This window comes from Paramormyrops kingsleyae, chromosome 21 (genome assembly GCF_048594095.1).
Source record: "Paramormyrops kingsleyae isolate MSU_618 chromosome 21, PKINGS_0.4, whole genome shotgun sequence".
Classification (NCBI taxonomy): Eukaryota; Metazoa; Chordata; class Actinopteri; order Osteoglossiformes; family Mormyridae; genus Paramormyrops; species Paramormyrops kingsleyae.
Window position 1 is genome coordinate 19,494,127 of NC_132817.1, and position 14,040 is coordinate 19,508,166.

General features: G+C 45.9%; 1 long non-coding RNA gene across 3 annotated transcripts in view; it reads right to left on the bottom strand.

Annotated features, from left to right (window-relative positions):
* The window catches only part of LOC111841011 (uncharacterized), a 47,854-nt gene that overhangs the window by 30,760 nt on the left and 3,054 nt on the right, over positions 1 to 14,040 (bottom strand). For 2 of the 3 annotated variants that reach the window (XR_011984544.1, XR_002837576.2), the window contains exons 3-4: positions 13,735 to 13,804; positions 12,060 to 12,113 (exon numbers count right to left, since the gene is read on the bottom strand). This is a non-coding gene — a long non-coding RNA (uncharacterized lncRNA). Of the gene's footprint in view, positions 1 to 5,248; positions 5,337 to 12,059; positions 12,114 to 13,734; positions 13,805 to 14,040 lie in introns of those variants that run through there. The other variant, XR_002837577.1, reaches the window with a different exon arrangement.

Consider the following 14,040-nt stretch of genomic DNA (forward strand, 5'->3'; position numbering starts at 1 on the left):
TGCAAAAACAGTTTCTGGACATGATAGTAAGGCAACTGGGTTCTCCTGCAGACTTTGTAGCCACAGAGAAGATTCAATTGTTGGGGTTCTGTACTCTGCTGGTTTCATATGCCTATCTTTGCATTGGAGGGTGAGAGTCATGCCTTTTGGCAAAACCCAGATGCTAGAGACTGGTCCCATGAGAGCATCCTGACCTTAAACTTAAGACAATTCCCCTCAAACCAGCTCAGCTGGTTGGGTATCTGTGCTCACGATTTGAAGACTGCCAGTTCAAGCCTCAGCAGAAGTCGCATGTCCATTAGACCCTTGAGCAAGGCCCTGAAACCCCTGGAATGCTCTACAGCAGTTTCCCAATCTGGTCTTCAGGGACCCACAAACAGTCCATGTTTTTGCTCCATCCCAGCTCCCAGTAGGGAGGCAAAAAATGGACCGAATGCCAATCCCCAAGGGCCGGATTGGGAAACTCTGCTCCAGGGGTACTGGGTAAATGGCCCGAACTTGAACTCAGACCACAGGATTTACTCTCAACTCTGTGTCCCAAGGGAGAGCAAGGCATGACGTGGCGAAGGATGCATGACAACATACTTGTACAAACGGCAAATAAAGCACGATTTCATTTTGTTATAATTACTTTCAATGATTGAAGTAACTATTCTCCCTTTGTTTAAAGCTGCTCCTCCTCTTTCAAAGTCTCTACAGCCCAAGAGGGAGAAAGTTTGTATCGTCTGAGCTGGGGAATCTGGCCATGCTGCACATCATTTAAGCGCTCGTTTGTACGTGGGATGAAAGGGTTTTAGGGGAGCCAAAGCTCGTTACGCACACCAAATCCCCAACGCTCCTTACAATTAAGCCGCGCTGCTGTTGAGCGAGGTCATCTGGCGTGATATATATAGCAAATGAGAGGGAATTGGCGGCGTCTATCTCATTAGATGAGTTGCAAGGTGATCATCTGTGGAAGGGACCGGGCCAGGACATTTTGAACAGGCAGCCGCAATTACACAGGTGTGTTGCTAGATGGCGACCTCATGGTTAAGAGCTTGTGATTCAAAGGTTGGAGGCCTTAGCATAACATAATGTCAATGTAATTACAGTCATTTATAGGGAGTGTTGGTGTAGAGACCCTAGAGACCCATGACCACAACAAAAACGCCACTCTGAGGAGAATCAGAACTTGGGCCTACAGTGACACAATGCATTCCAATATAAATGGGGGGGGGGGGGGGTTCTGCAGTTGTGCCGCCCCCCATGCCTAGCATTTAGTGTTCATTGAGCGTTTCCCCACACCAGTGTGCAAAATACCCGTCAATATTCGGGGGGGTCCCCATCTCCCTATTGTTGCGCAATACCGATCTTGAGACCCCCTTAAAATTTTGCTTTTGAGGCTTTCTGGGGGTCTCATTGGTTAATCGGGGGTGTCGGACCCCCCCGGACTCCCCCCTGTATTTCGCACACTCCTCCACACCCAGTTCTCCCAGAGTAATAACAGTACAACCTCATAAATGCACAGTATTATTTATTTAGCCATATCTTCTGTTACATCCATTCTATTATCATTTCATAAATGCATATACCTCTACAGCAGTGTTTCTCACCCCGGTACATGGGGACCCCCAGACAGTCCATGATGCTGCTCCCTCCCAGTCAGTCTACACACGGACCAACTGGGGGTCTCTGAGTACTGGTTTAAGAGGCATTACTCTATACTACATTGTAAGCAGCAAGACAATACGACGGGACATCAGTTCTGCTTGAGCTGATGTTCGCATTTAAATATCCTCCGTATAGACATTGAAACTCATAGATGTGCAAATTACCTGTTTTTTTTGTACTTCTGAAGCGTTTCTGAGCTGGGTCTATGTGTCTCTGTTTTCTGATCTGAGGTTCATGGCAAAAAAACAGCAGAGCAATATTATGTATTTAAATTTTATTTTTTTGTAGCTATAAAAATGTACATGTGCGCATGACACCAGAGTTGGGCTGTACTGATGATGTTTATCCACCGCGAGCTGGGAAGCGGTGAAAATGCGGACTGTTTGGGGGTCCGGATTGAGGAACACTTCCCACAGCACCTAGTTATTCGTCTACCCTGATGCTTGTCAGTGCCTTTGTCTTGTTTTGTGCTGCCTAATCCTATTGGACATGATGTCTTACTGACTTGTTGATTTGATTCAGTACAAAAGGCAAATACATAATCTTGATCTTTATCCCACAAAACTTCATCATCATAATTTCGCTCTAGCATTATGATCCAGAGTACCACAGCAGATCGCCTTAATTCTCCACATTTAAAAATACTCCACATTCTTACAACTGTCCCTCTTTCACCTCTCTTTTTTTTTTTCCTGGTTAGTCACCAAATCCCACTCCCCCCCCAAAGTCGTAGCACAGGGGCTCTCAGTCCTAATTATCGCCCCCGCATCTTGGGCCTGCGGTGTCGCCCAGCCTGTGGGGGGGGGTGTCTGGCATGGATGGGGGGAGACAACTGTAAATGAAACACTTTCTACACTGCCGACCTCCCACCTGGCCTCCCGCTGTCACGGCAACAGACTGGGGGAGGAACATGTCCGTGCTAGCGCTTCATCTAAACGCGCGAGATGGATGCGAAACTGACCGGGATGATGGGGGAATGAGAAAAGAAAGAACAAAACGTCCTGTGCTCAGTCATGGCGTGCTCACGGCTCCGGACCGTTCCCACAAGCGCCGGGACGCTAATCACATTACACGCCGTGCTTCTGATGGCTAGCGTGAGGCTAAGGCGTGTTAGCGCGCTAGCTCCACCTGAATGCTAATGCCAAAGGCAGCACTTCAGCCTAAGCGGCGGGTAGCAGATGATGTCATTGGCAAGACCTGCCCGTATTTATAACCACGGATACAGCCTTTCATGTCTATAGGAAATTAGCAAAGGGAATCTGTAATTCTGGCCCTACTGCCTTGGTCTTTCATAATTACTTACGTTACTTTTTAATTCTGTCACCACACCAAGGTAAAAAAAGAAAAGTGTAGAAATGTGATAGATAACCTGTTAAAATTAAGCCCCCCCCCCCTCCATTTTGTAGCCGACCAGTTAGCAACTGGATACATTTCTCCCCATACATCTAGCAAGTATTCTCAAACTGCCCGGGGGGGCAAACCTAAAAAAAATAATTTGTGATATTTTGATACAAATATGTCAGAATAATTGATGATATTGAGTCGTGACCCCCCCCCCCCCCCGATAAATACTACCAAATAATAATGTGGTTTTTTTTTGTAACTGCACTGAAAACACAGGCTAGAAGTCTTCAACCTCTACGATGGCAACAAAATGGCAGTTAGTCACCGTCAGATATCGACTCCGGGTCACTTGTCTGATATCGTCGATTACTGATAATATCGTGATATTACCCAGCCCCAGTATCCACAATACAGGACTCAGAACACAACCTACCCTGTAATACTTGGCCATGTCACTACCAGGTGTCTGTGAGCTGGACCCCCCCCCCCCCCCCCCACCGCCCGCCGTGCCATATAAGAAATAAAATCAGTTGTCAGCGTCACGCAGTACTGGTCAAACCCAGACGTTTGCTGTGTAACAGATGTTTGCCCCGCTGATTTGGTAATTCAAACAAAAACCCTTCATCTAGAACCTGCATTTTGTCATTTCTGACACTTCTATAAATAGGTGTCAAATGCTTTAAAAAACAGCCAATTAGACATACGGCTGGGGGCTGAAAAAGGCAGGTGGCAACCTGTCCTGTATTTACAAGACACAGTAGGATATAAAAGATGGTCACAATCAGTAAACAACTGAGTCTGAGCAGAGAATTCTGGGAGGGAAAAAAATCCTTTTCCTCTATCAGGGATTTAAGAAAAAAGAGGTTTGGTAACAGAAGCTAGAGAGCAAGGTATATAGTGTAATTTGAAAACAACAGATCAGAGTGCTGGAAAATGTGAAATATACACACTTGGATTTTCCTAATTTGATCCATCTGAATGTGCAGCTCACACTCAGAGTTGTACCCATGGTGAATTGTGATTAGAGTCCAAACAGGCAGATTTGCAGATCCCAGGTCTCCTGGGGAGGCCGGTAAAACGCTCAGAAAGGTGTAAAGACGGGTAGGGAGGCAGGGGGGGCCGAGGCAAAACAAAACAATCCAGCGGAGGGCTGAATTTCCCCGAGCGTGAGAAGTCTAATGCAAAAATCAGCACGGCTCTCCGTGTTTTCACTGAATTCACAAGGGAAAAGGCAATTTAAAGCCTGGAAGGCTTTCAGAAGCATATGAAAGAATACATCTCCCCAGACAGCAGAAGTTCTTAACAATCACAGTAACCCCACCCCACAAAACAATTCTAAAAAACACACGTATGATGGTTACCTACAGTCAGCTATACTGGCCCGATAACTGGATTCTCTCTATTGTTCATCCTGCTAATCAACACGAGGCTGTGTGGTTTATCAAGGTAGGTAGGCGGTAAGTTTTTGATAAGGGAGGAACGAGGCGCTGATACCCAATATAGCTTCGACACAGCAGGTGAGGGGAAACATCTGTCAGCTTCTGAGGACCAGTTTAAACACAGTGGGACTCTGGCGGTTCCACTTCCTTTCCATGTGGTTATGGATGAGCTGGTGAGCACAAAGCCTTGGTGCAGAGAGGATGCCGGTAATCAGCGGAGAGGGATACGCCCTTTCCGCTGTGGGTCCACATGGCACTCTGCAGCCAGACTCCATGCCAGGGGACAACAGGTTCCTCTGCTAACCCCATGCAGCTCTATCCTGCTAGCGACACAACACGAGGTGGTATGTGGCTCAATGCGACGGGCCTCTGTGCCTGGAATCAGAAGGTTGCCAGTTCCAGTCCCATCCTTGACAGAATAGTTGCATGCCTATTGGGTCCTTAAACCCCCCCAAATACTCCAAGAGCACTAGATAAATGGTTAACTCTGACCCCACGCTTTGCTCTCAACTGTACATATGTATCTGTCTCAAACTAGAGCATGATGGGATATGTGAAAAGAAGCATTTCCAATGTACCTGTACAAATGGCAGGACGCAAGGAGCAGAGAACCCAGAATCTGAGGTCACTTAGAGGAGACTGATGCAGACACAAGGCAGACCTGTTACCGACAGAGACTGACTCATCGCTCGTACCGCCCATCTGCCCTGGGACCTGCGGTCGGGGCGGCATCTCTAACATGCCCGTCGACGCCACACGGCGTGACTCTGGGGCTCTGGGGAGGAGTCGAGTCCGCGACATGAGGACACCGCTCGTCTCCTCGAGGAATCAGCGGGAAAGAGCAGGAATATGAGGAGTGGCGGCGAGAGAGCTAAAAATAGAGGAGGAATCCAATCAGCAGCCCTGGAAATGAAAACGAAACAGATATACTGAGCGGGAGAAGAAAAAAAAATAAGAAAAAAAAAAAACAGTCTGTGATCCATCTGTTAGAGGATGGGCTGGTCGACTCTCTCCAGGCTTCCTTTTAAGCTGTTCCCAGCTCTTAACATATACTCCAATTCTGAAATTGTAACAAAGACACGGGAAAATAAAGACACGGTTTGTGCACTCTCGCCGGCAGAATCCGCACCCCAGAGTGTGGCAACGAAAGCCCACAATCTCACAGCCAGGTAGTCTGCTCCTCAGTCTGGAGCCCTATGAGTCAGCGAGGAAACTAATTATTAGACGGGGGATATCAGGACACATCTCTGCCTTTTCCTGTAAAGCAACCAGGCATGACTATTTAAGCTTGCGTGGCAAGGTCAAAGTAGCAGTCGGTGTTGTAGGCCACTGTGCATTTGTAGGCTTCCCAGTTGTAATATCACACCTTAAATTTATTTCAGCGTAATAACTATTACAGAAATGTGGTGACTCGTTGGTTAGCTCAGGACTTCCATCTTACATCTCCAAGGTGCAGGACCTGTCCAGACTCTTGTGTTTTGGGAGTTTTGGGCCGTTTCCCCCAATGCTCATGAAGGTTTCCTCCTGTGGTCCAAAGTCATATGAATTGCCGTCTCTAAAATGCCTGTAGTGTGTGGATGTGTGGAGGTGAATGGCCGCCCAGGGTTTCTCCTACTCTGTATTTCTGGCTTGGCATATAAGGGTAGGTCTTAATTCAGTAGCTACGTGCTCAAGTACATTTAGAACTAGTGATGTGAGAAACCACACTTAAAAATCCATGTGGGGTTACAGTACACTATCAACAACTGCCAACAACATTTTGTTTAATTTTCAAAGGAATCGTGTGCATAAACCTTGCAAATGCCTTGTGATGATACCGAATGGCTGCCATATATTGAAAATCGCTGCCTTTTCCTTCACTTGGCACTCGACTGGCAATATTAGGTCATACGAGCTGCAGAGCTGAACCCGGACAAAGTGCCGGTTTCTGAGAAACCGCCTGGACAGGGGCCCAAAAGCAGGACATGTCCGGGGAAATCCGAACATATGGTAACCCTAAGCCAGCGGGGAGGGAGCGAAACCCATCTGTGACCCCAGGTCTCACTTTTCCCATTGCTGGAAACACAGAGATATTGCAGGACAATTTTAACTTCTGCATGCTGGTACTTGGCAGATTTGCATTACATTGCTAACAAAGAAGTTCCATGAACAATACTGGGATTGTACTGAGCCTTGAAAAGGAGAGATTATTTACTGTAGGATGTTGTTTCACAAAAGGTTTTTTTTAGCTGAGTTTCAGTTAAATTAATGCCCTGTGATCCTAACAGGGATTTGTGGCTACAAGATGGGTGGATAAAATGAAAAAATATGGAACTACATAAATTCAACCTTAAAAGTGTTTTTTTCGGAACTACCTCTCCTTGATGGCAGGGTCTGGGTGACTGGCTTCCCCATAGTCTGTGACATTTGAAAGTCACTGATTTTGAATGTAAGACACCATATTCTGTAATCAGGCAGGTCATTTTTTGGGTGGCAATTTTTATGCTTGCCTGGACAACTGTCAACCAGGCCCCTGTGTTTCATCAGCTCTGCTGATTGTCCTTCACAGCTCCTTCATGCTCCCTGCCCTGCGCTGTTAATACACGCTAGGCTTGGTACAATACTGGACATAAATACTCAGTCTGCTATACCTTACAGGAGTATAGCGAGGCAGAAAGCACTATAAACTCATCTGTCTACTAGAGAGTACCGTACTATCGTAAAATTCATCGAGAGACGTCTGAAGCAGAAGTGGTCACATCTTACCATGAACACGGCCTGCGACAAGAACTCTCTGCTCTGCCGCTATAGAGGTTTAGTTAAATGTGTGCGATATTGTGTGTTATGTGATACAGTACACGTGACCTCTCCCCTACAATGACCGAGGAAAGTTCAGAATGACTTATGTCCTCATTTCCGGGTCGAAACCCGGATGTAAATTGCTTGAAAACCAGTAGATTAAAACTCCACACTTCCCCCATTTCCTCCAAACAACCTTTTTTCTCCAGTGAGAAAGTGACAGTTACTTTGACAAAGACTCTAACGAGCAACCGGATGGCCATGGCTTTTTGGTTTTTTTGGTTGAGATTGATTTACGCTCTCCTGGAAAAAAAAGAAAAGAGTGAACCATGAGAGAGTAGAACAGAAATGGAATAAGACCATTTCATCAGACCAGCTTAAACACATAAATGTGGCCAAAAGAATGTCGACACCAGCAGGTCCAAAAATCTAAGGGCATTAATACGAAGTTGTTCAGCCCATTGCTACAATAGTCTCAACTGTTCTGGGAAGGTTTTCCATTACTCACTAACCTGAAACTGCTTTCCAAAGTCACTAACCTCTTCTCTACAACCATCCATTCTGCTACTGCTTTTTGGTGAAGGAGATTGCATGATTGTGCGCTCAGTTATACAACTGTGTCAGTAGTGGGTGTGGCTTAATGAATCAATTCCTCTAATTACTAGGGGTGCACACATACCTTTGAACATTCAGTGCATTGGTAAGGATGCTGAGGACCAGCTGGGAGCTGAGATTGAACGAGGAGCTGGAAAGCAAAGAGCAAAGCACCCGAAAGACACGTTTGATGGAGTCTGAGTTTTCTGCCGTTTCTTCACATATAGGGTCGCCCATTAATTCTTTGTTAGTCTCCAGCACCTCGTGCTCACCATCAGTCGAGGAGTGAATGACAATTGCATGTACAGTAATAACCCCAGCTTGCCAGAACCTCCTGCCCCTTTCGTCTGGTCTGCCCACGCGGGAGACCCCCACCTCAGAGGCTGTCAGACGGGGTGACTCGGCCGTCTGGGGTCCGGTTATTTACAGGGGGTTTAAGTTTCCACTTTCAGTGAGCTGATGAGATCATCTCTTACTGCCCACCTCCCTCAGTGTCTCTGCTCCAGCATGGGTGACCGAACAGACGGAGAACCGGGCTGAAAATTGAGAGGAAATCACAAACGAAAAAGGAGGAAATTACACCAATGCATGCTGAACCAGATAAACTATAAAAAAGAGCAGTTCCTGAAGTGGCGTTTGAAAAGCTGATTACTTTTTAGGTCCCAAAGGCCATGAGATGCATTTGCCTTTGGCTGAAGTCACTTTAAATGTATATCAGTTTCCAATACGGCGCCTCGTATTGGGTTTAGGTAAACAATTTACAATAAATGACAGATTCACAGGAGAAACCATCGGCTCCTCTTTCCATTTCATCAGGAGCAGGCTTTTCCGAAGCCGCAGATGAAATTCGGAACATAAATTACCTGTTCTATCTGAACACAAATGAACGGCAATTGAATCAGCAATCCTCTGACCAACCGCTTGTGAGGGAAGTTCGTGTTTTTGTCCAACCCATTTTCCTTACGAAGCGGCCGCAGCTAGTGGAGTGGCTATAGAAAAACAAGCCAGACAACCAGGGTCCTTAACGAGTGAATAAAAGTGCACTTGTACTCAAAGCCGCTAAACAAATGATATTTTTCCTCGATCTGCAACTATATTATTTGTCTTGCTGACAAATAATAATTGTTCTCAGAAGGGATGTCATTGGCCTGGGTTTATTTGGAACCCAGAAATGTAATATTCCTTCTACTGACACATTTTGCAAGCAGGATATCACAGCCATCAGGGGTAAAACTGAAATAGCAATAAGAGCATATTTCATTTTAAAAATTAGATCGCTGTATCGCCTTATTCTATTTTTAATTGGCAGTCTCATTATAGAATGGTACTCAGTAGTTATAACTAATAAATAATTAAAGTTCCCTTCTACAGCCCTGCCAAACACTTATTTCTACATGTCGCCATGCGAACGTATCGTGATGGAAGAGAACTGGGATTGCGAAGCTGCGATGGATCGCTGCACATATTTCAAAGCCGATTCATGACCAGGGGCAAGACAAGGATGTAGAGCAAGTGGGACTTCGACCTGCTTCTGAAAGTGGCAGCAGAAAAGGGGGGGGGGGTGGCAGTCGGCTTGCAGAAGGAGGGGGGCGGTGAGTCAAAACCAGCTGTACATTTGGACTCTGCCTGCACCGCTGTGGCCCATCAGTGGTAGAGAGGTGTCCGTCTATAGATAAAGGGCTGGGAAAAAAAATATCAAAAATTCGCACCACTAGGGATCCAGGGAAACCATTGAACAAGTCACATGACCAGATGCGTCCCTCTGTTCCCGTTCCCCCTGCCATTCATGCCAAAACCTGGGGGTGTCACTAGCGAGTCTGATTCACCTGTCTGAGCCATAGCACCCCAATTCCCACCACTACCATCAGCCATTATTGCAGCAAAGACGTCACTATTGACCGGGGTCACATGCAATCATTTAATGTCACTGCTCCGCTCACCAGTACCGGTCACCACCAATCTCCAGTAAACGAACAATGACAAGCAGGTCACTCTCAACCACCCAGGGTCTCCCAATAACTTTTGTCACACATCAGATTTCACACACACACACACACACACACACACACACACACACACACACACACACACACACACACACACACACACACACACACCTCCTCTGATCAGAAAGCCGGCCTTTCCCAAACCCGGCAGCGGAGGGATTATATCTGACATTACAAGTTCATTACCATAATTGGAGGCGGACCTCGTTGACACCTGAAATAAGTGCTTGATGTTTCTGGCAGGCATCTGGGATTGAGAAACTTTGTGAATATTTTAGAGAGTCTTTTTCTGGACTGTCAGTCTGCGTAGTCCCCGGGTCCGAGACCACCGGTGTCGGGTGTCACCCAGACGGCTGCGCAGAGCGACTCCCCCGACGTCCCGTTCCCGCTACTAGGAGCTGAGGCGGGGTGGCAGGAACGATAGATGCAAGTTTCCATGGAAACGACGCAGGCACTGCCAACAAACGACTCAAGGAAGGGAAGTTTAAAAAAAGGACGGATGGAAAGCAGCAGGAACATATAAACCACTGAATGTAGTAATCATTGTGTTTTCTTCTCGGTAAGAGGTTAAGTTCGGATTAAGATTGTAGTAACAGCAGCAAGAACCCCAGCTCCACTGGGTGTGTCTCCGTAAGACCAAAAAAGTGTTTTGTTTTGTTTTTTTAATCTCCCTGCAATGTCATTAGCCAAGATGAGCAAATCTGTAAAAATCAGGCAAGGTTAAACTGGTTCTCTTTTATAAGTTGACCTGGATTTTAAACACCATATATCCTGCTTACAGAATAGTCTTTACTTTTTAATTACAGAATAATAAAAGGCATTTACCAGAGTTTAGGATGCTCTGAAACACAGATCTACCTTGGTGTCACAAGTCTCTAAATAAACATTCAAACCGCCCCCCCATCCTCCCACCCCGATTATAATTAACAGTGATTCTATGCTCACCGCTATACTCATTAAAATCAGAAGCCAGTCAACACTTGAAAATGTGAAAATCTGTTTATAGATATGCAATCGGTTCAGTAAACACACACACAGGTTTGCGGCGAAAATGGCGGTCTTCTCTTTAGACGCCCGTCTGAGCCCACGCAAACCCTGCTCCGAGACATGCGAGAGTGAGTCGTCGCACCCCTGCTTTTCGGATGCGCAGACAGGCAGACGGATCGGCAGATCCGTCACTCGCCGAAAAGGTCAAGGGAGTTTGCAGAGATAAAGTGAGACCTGCGTCGCCACAAGCTCAGCGTGTTAAAAGGCTTACGGGGAGGATAACGCAGGAGAGTACGCAAATATTACAGCTGCTGTTAACCGTCATCAGCAAGTCCGATGAAATGGAAATGGCAGCCAATCAGTCTGATCTGAAGGATGGAAGCTTTATTTAAAGATATGTTTACTGGGCTATCCCTTCCCGTGCGATAGCCCTTCAGTAACAGGAGGTGCGGATGTGCCTAATTTATCTGGAAAGCTCATCATGCACGGAACGTGCTGAAAATATGCAGGATAAGCATCCCCATTCCAGGCACGGAATGGGGACCAGGCAAGGACCGATCCATCACGGAAGGCCTATCCTCACATCTTAATAAATGCCGGCACCCTCGATACGAGACAGCAGAGAGCGTCTCTAGCGCCGTAGGCTAGATGATGTATGGGACACGCCGGGGATGCTTCTGCTCACGTCTGTGTTTGTCTCAGTGTCCGTGTGCGCACATGGATTCGTGCAAGAGAGCATGAGCGCAATATCAACGCAGAGCACGCCTTGCATGGGGCTATGGCCCGTCAGCCAAACAGCGTCATTAAGGGCAGAAGGAACGAGAGATAAATCATTGATGGAAGCCTGCGGCCAATCCCCAGAGGGACTACGACAGCCGTCTCGGAGAATGACAGAAAAAGGAGAGTTAGGGCAAAAGTGAAGCGACGTCTTTGGTCCCCAGGGCCTCATCTCACTGCCTGGGATCTAACATGCGATCTGAAGCGTTTGTGTGACAGCTCTCTTTTACTCCCTGTTATCCTGATTGACTGCAGCCATTCAAAGCTGCAGATTCAGTTTTACGTGGAAACTTGCAAAAGTCCCAAAATATAACAAACATATTACACAATGAGAGATTACTGGACATGTTTTATCTGTACAGGAGGCTGAAACTGTTTGAGCTGCAGGGCTTTGTTGGCAAGCATGGAAACAGCATCCAGAAAAAATAAAAAACTCCAAGAGTTAATGCATGCAGACATTAGCTAATTTAGTTGGTGTACCTACCCATCATGCAGTGCGTCATGGTCTCCGCCTTACTGGCCCCTCCATTGGGGTTATCTGGTGAAACAAAGTCCACAGAAACCCTGAATGGATGTTTCTCTGGCACCCCTAAGCAAGATTAAACTCTCAGCAAGATGGTCACGCGGGATGCGATCTGCGTCTGAAGAATGAACCGCGGGAGGGAGTAGAGTGTCCTACACTACTAAATGCCAGTAGAGGGAGCCACTACCGCCCCAGGGGATGCAGAGTGATGATGAAAGAGAACACAGATGCAGACTCACTTCATATGGAACGGTCAGAATCACAGCACTGAGTTCCAAGATGCTGAACAGAACTGCACCTTAATTCAGTATCAGAGCTATTTCATTGCAAGACATTAAACATATAAAAGACATTCTGTTCTTAAAGAACTCAAATCCAGGGGAAGGTATAATGCCTTTGATGTTTTTCCTTGAATCCTTTAGGAGTTCTTACCATGGAGTCAAAGGCAAAATCTGATTTTTGTTTCAAAGGAAATTACTGCACAAATACCAAAACTATGTTACAGTTTCGGATGATATCTAATCAAATGACATCACGTTGACCTCTTGGTCAGACCACCTACTCCAATATAATAGCAAGGGTCACATTTTAACTCAAACCACACATAACACAATTTTCATATGACAGACCATAACTGAAATGCATTACTATTAAAGCTATAATGAAAGGCTACTTTTTAATTAAATGCTCCTCCTTGCACAGATGGTTTCTATCAGATCAGGAATCTGGATCTTGACTGACCCCTAATGGATGGACAGAAGGACAGGTCACCTAGAACTGAGGTTACTGGTTGTCTCAGTCAATGTGGGAAGTTTTGGTCTCCGTCTCCTAATAGCATCAAGCACACAGCCTGGATAAAATTCACTATTTGCTAAGAAGATGATCTTGTGAATGTGTTTGTTATTGCAGTGTGCAATGTGTTTGTTATTGCAAAATGGCTCTCAGTATGTTCAACACTCTAGGGGGTCTTTCTCAGTCTCACAACACAAAATCATATATACAGTCTTGGTCTCTGGGTCTCAGGCGTTGATGAGAGGACATATGTAAATTTCACCAATCCGCCTGTTGTATTTTACAGTTAAAGAGGGGCTAGTCATAGCTGATCATCTAGGTCTTGATACTGCTAAACCAGCGTTGGTCAGGGAGTTGATCTATATCTGCATCTCAAGGGGTTAGAGGAGGTGCATGCAGGCACCAGAGTGTTCACCAGCATCACCACCAACTTACTGTAGGCCAACTGTTTTATGGCAAACCAAGTACCAGGGCAGATAGAGCAGCATCACGCTGTACACAATGTTCTCAGGTTCTCAGCATTGCATGGACAATTTTCTAACAATGCAGATTCAAGCTAATGGATAAATGCACCATCCAATATAATCTGAGGTTAATCACATAACAGAGACATTAGAATCCAGTTCTCCTTATAAATCACACAGTGGTGTTTAAAGATAAATTAATGGGCTCCACCCTTATTAATATCCCACTGAAGACCTCAGATTACATCTTAAATACTTTGAGTCCAGCATATGTGAAGGCAAACCTATCAGTCTTATGTCCAAATGAAATAAGAATTCAAAGAAGCATGGACACTGCGGTATAAGCCACAGCATAAACTGCACTGTAGGTTACCAGTTACCTGCAGGGACGATGCAGTGATCCACCATAATCAGCTCTGGGTTCCTCATGGCATCCCTTTGTGATGTGGTCTATGGGATATGGGACATGAACACGAGTCAGTGCAGGATACACCCTGTCTTTCAAACATAATTCAAGATCTTTACTGGCCGTATGCGACAGGTGCAGTGCAATGTTTGCCCATTCAACCACACTCAGGTACAAAAGTCTAAAGACAGTGCAAAACCACACTGGACAGAGTAAAAAAAATTTGGTCTCTTTCGGTGAGGATATAACCGAAGTATCCTTGATATTTGGGGCAGGGCAA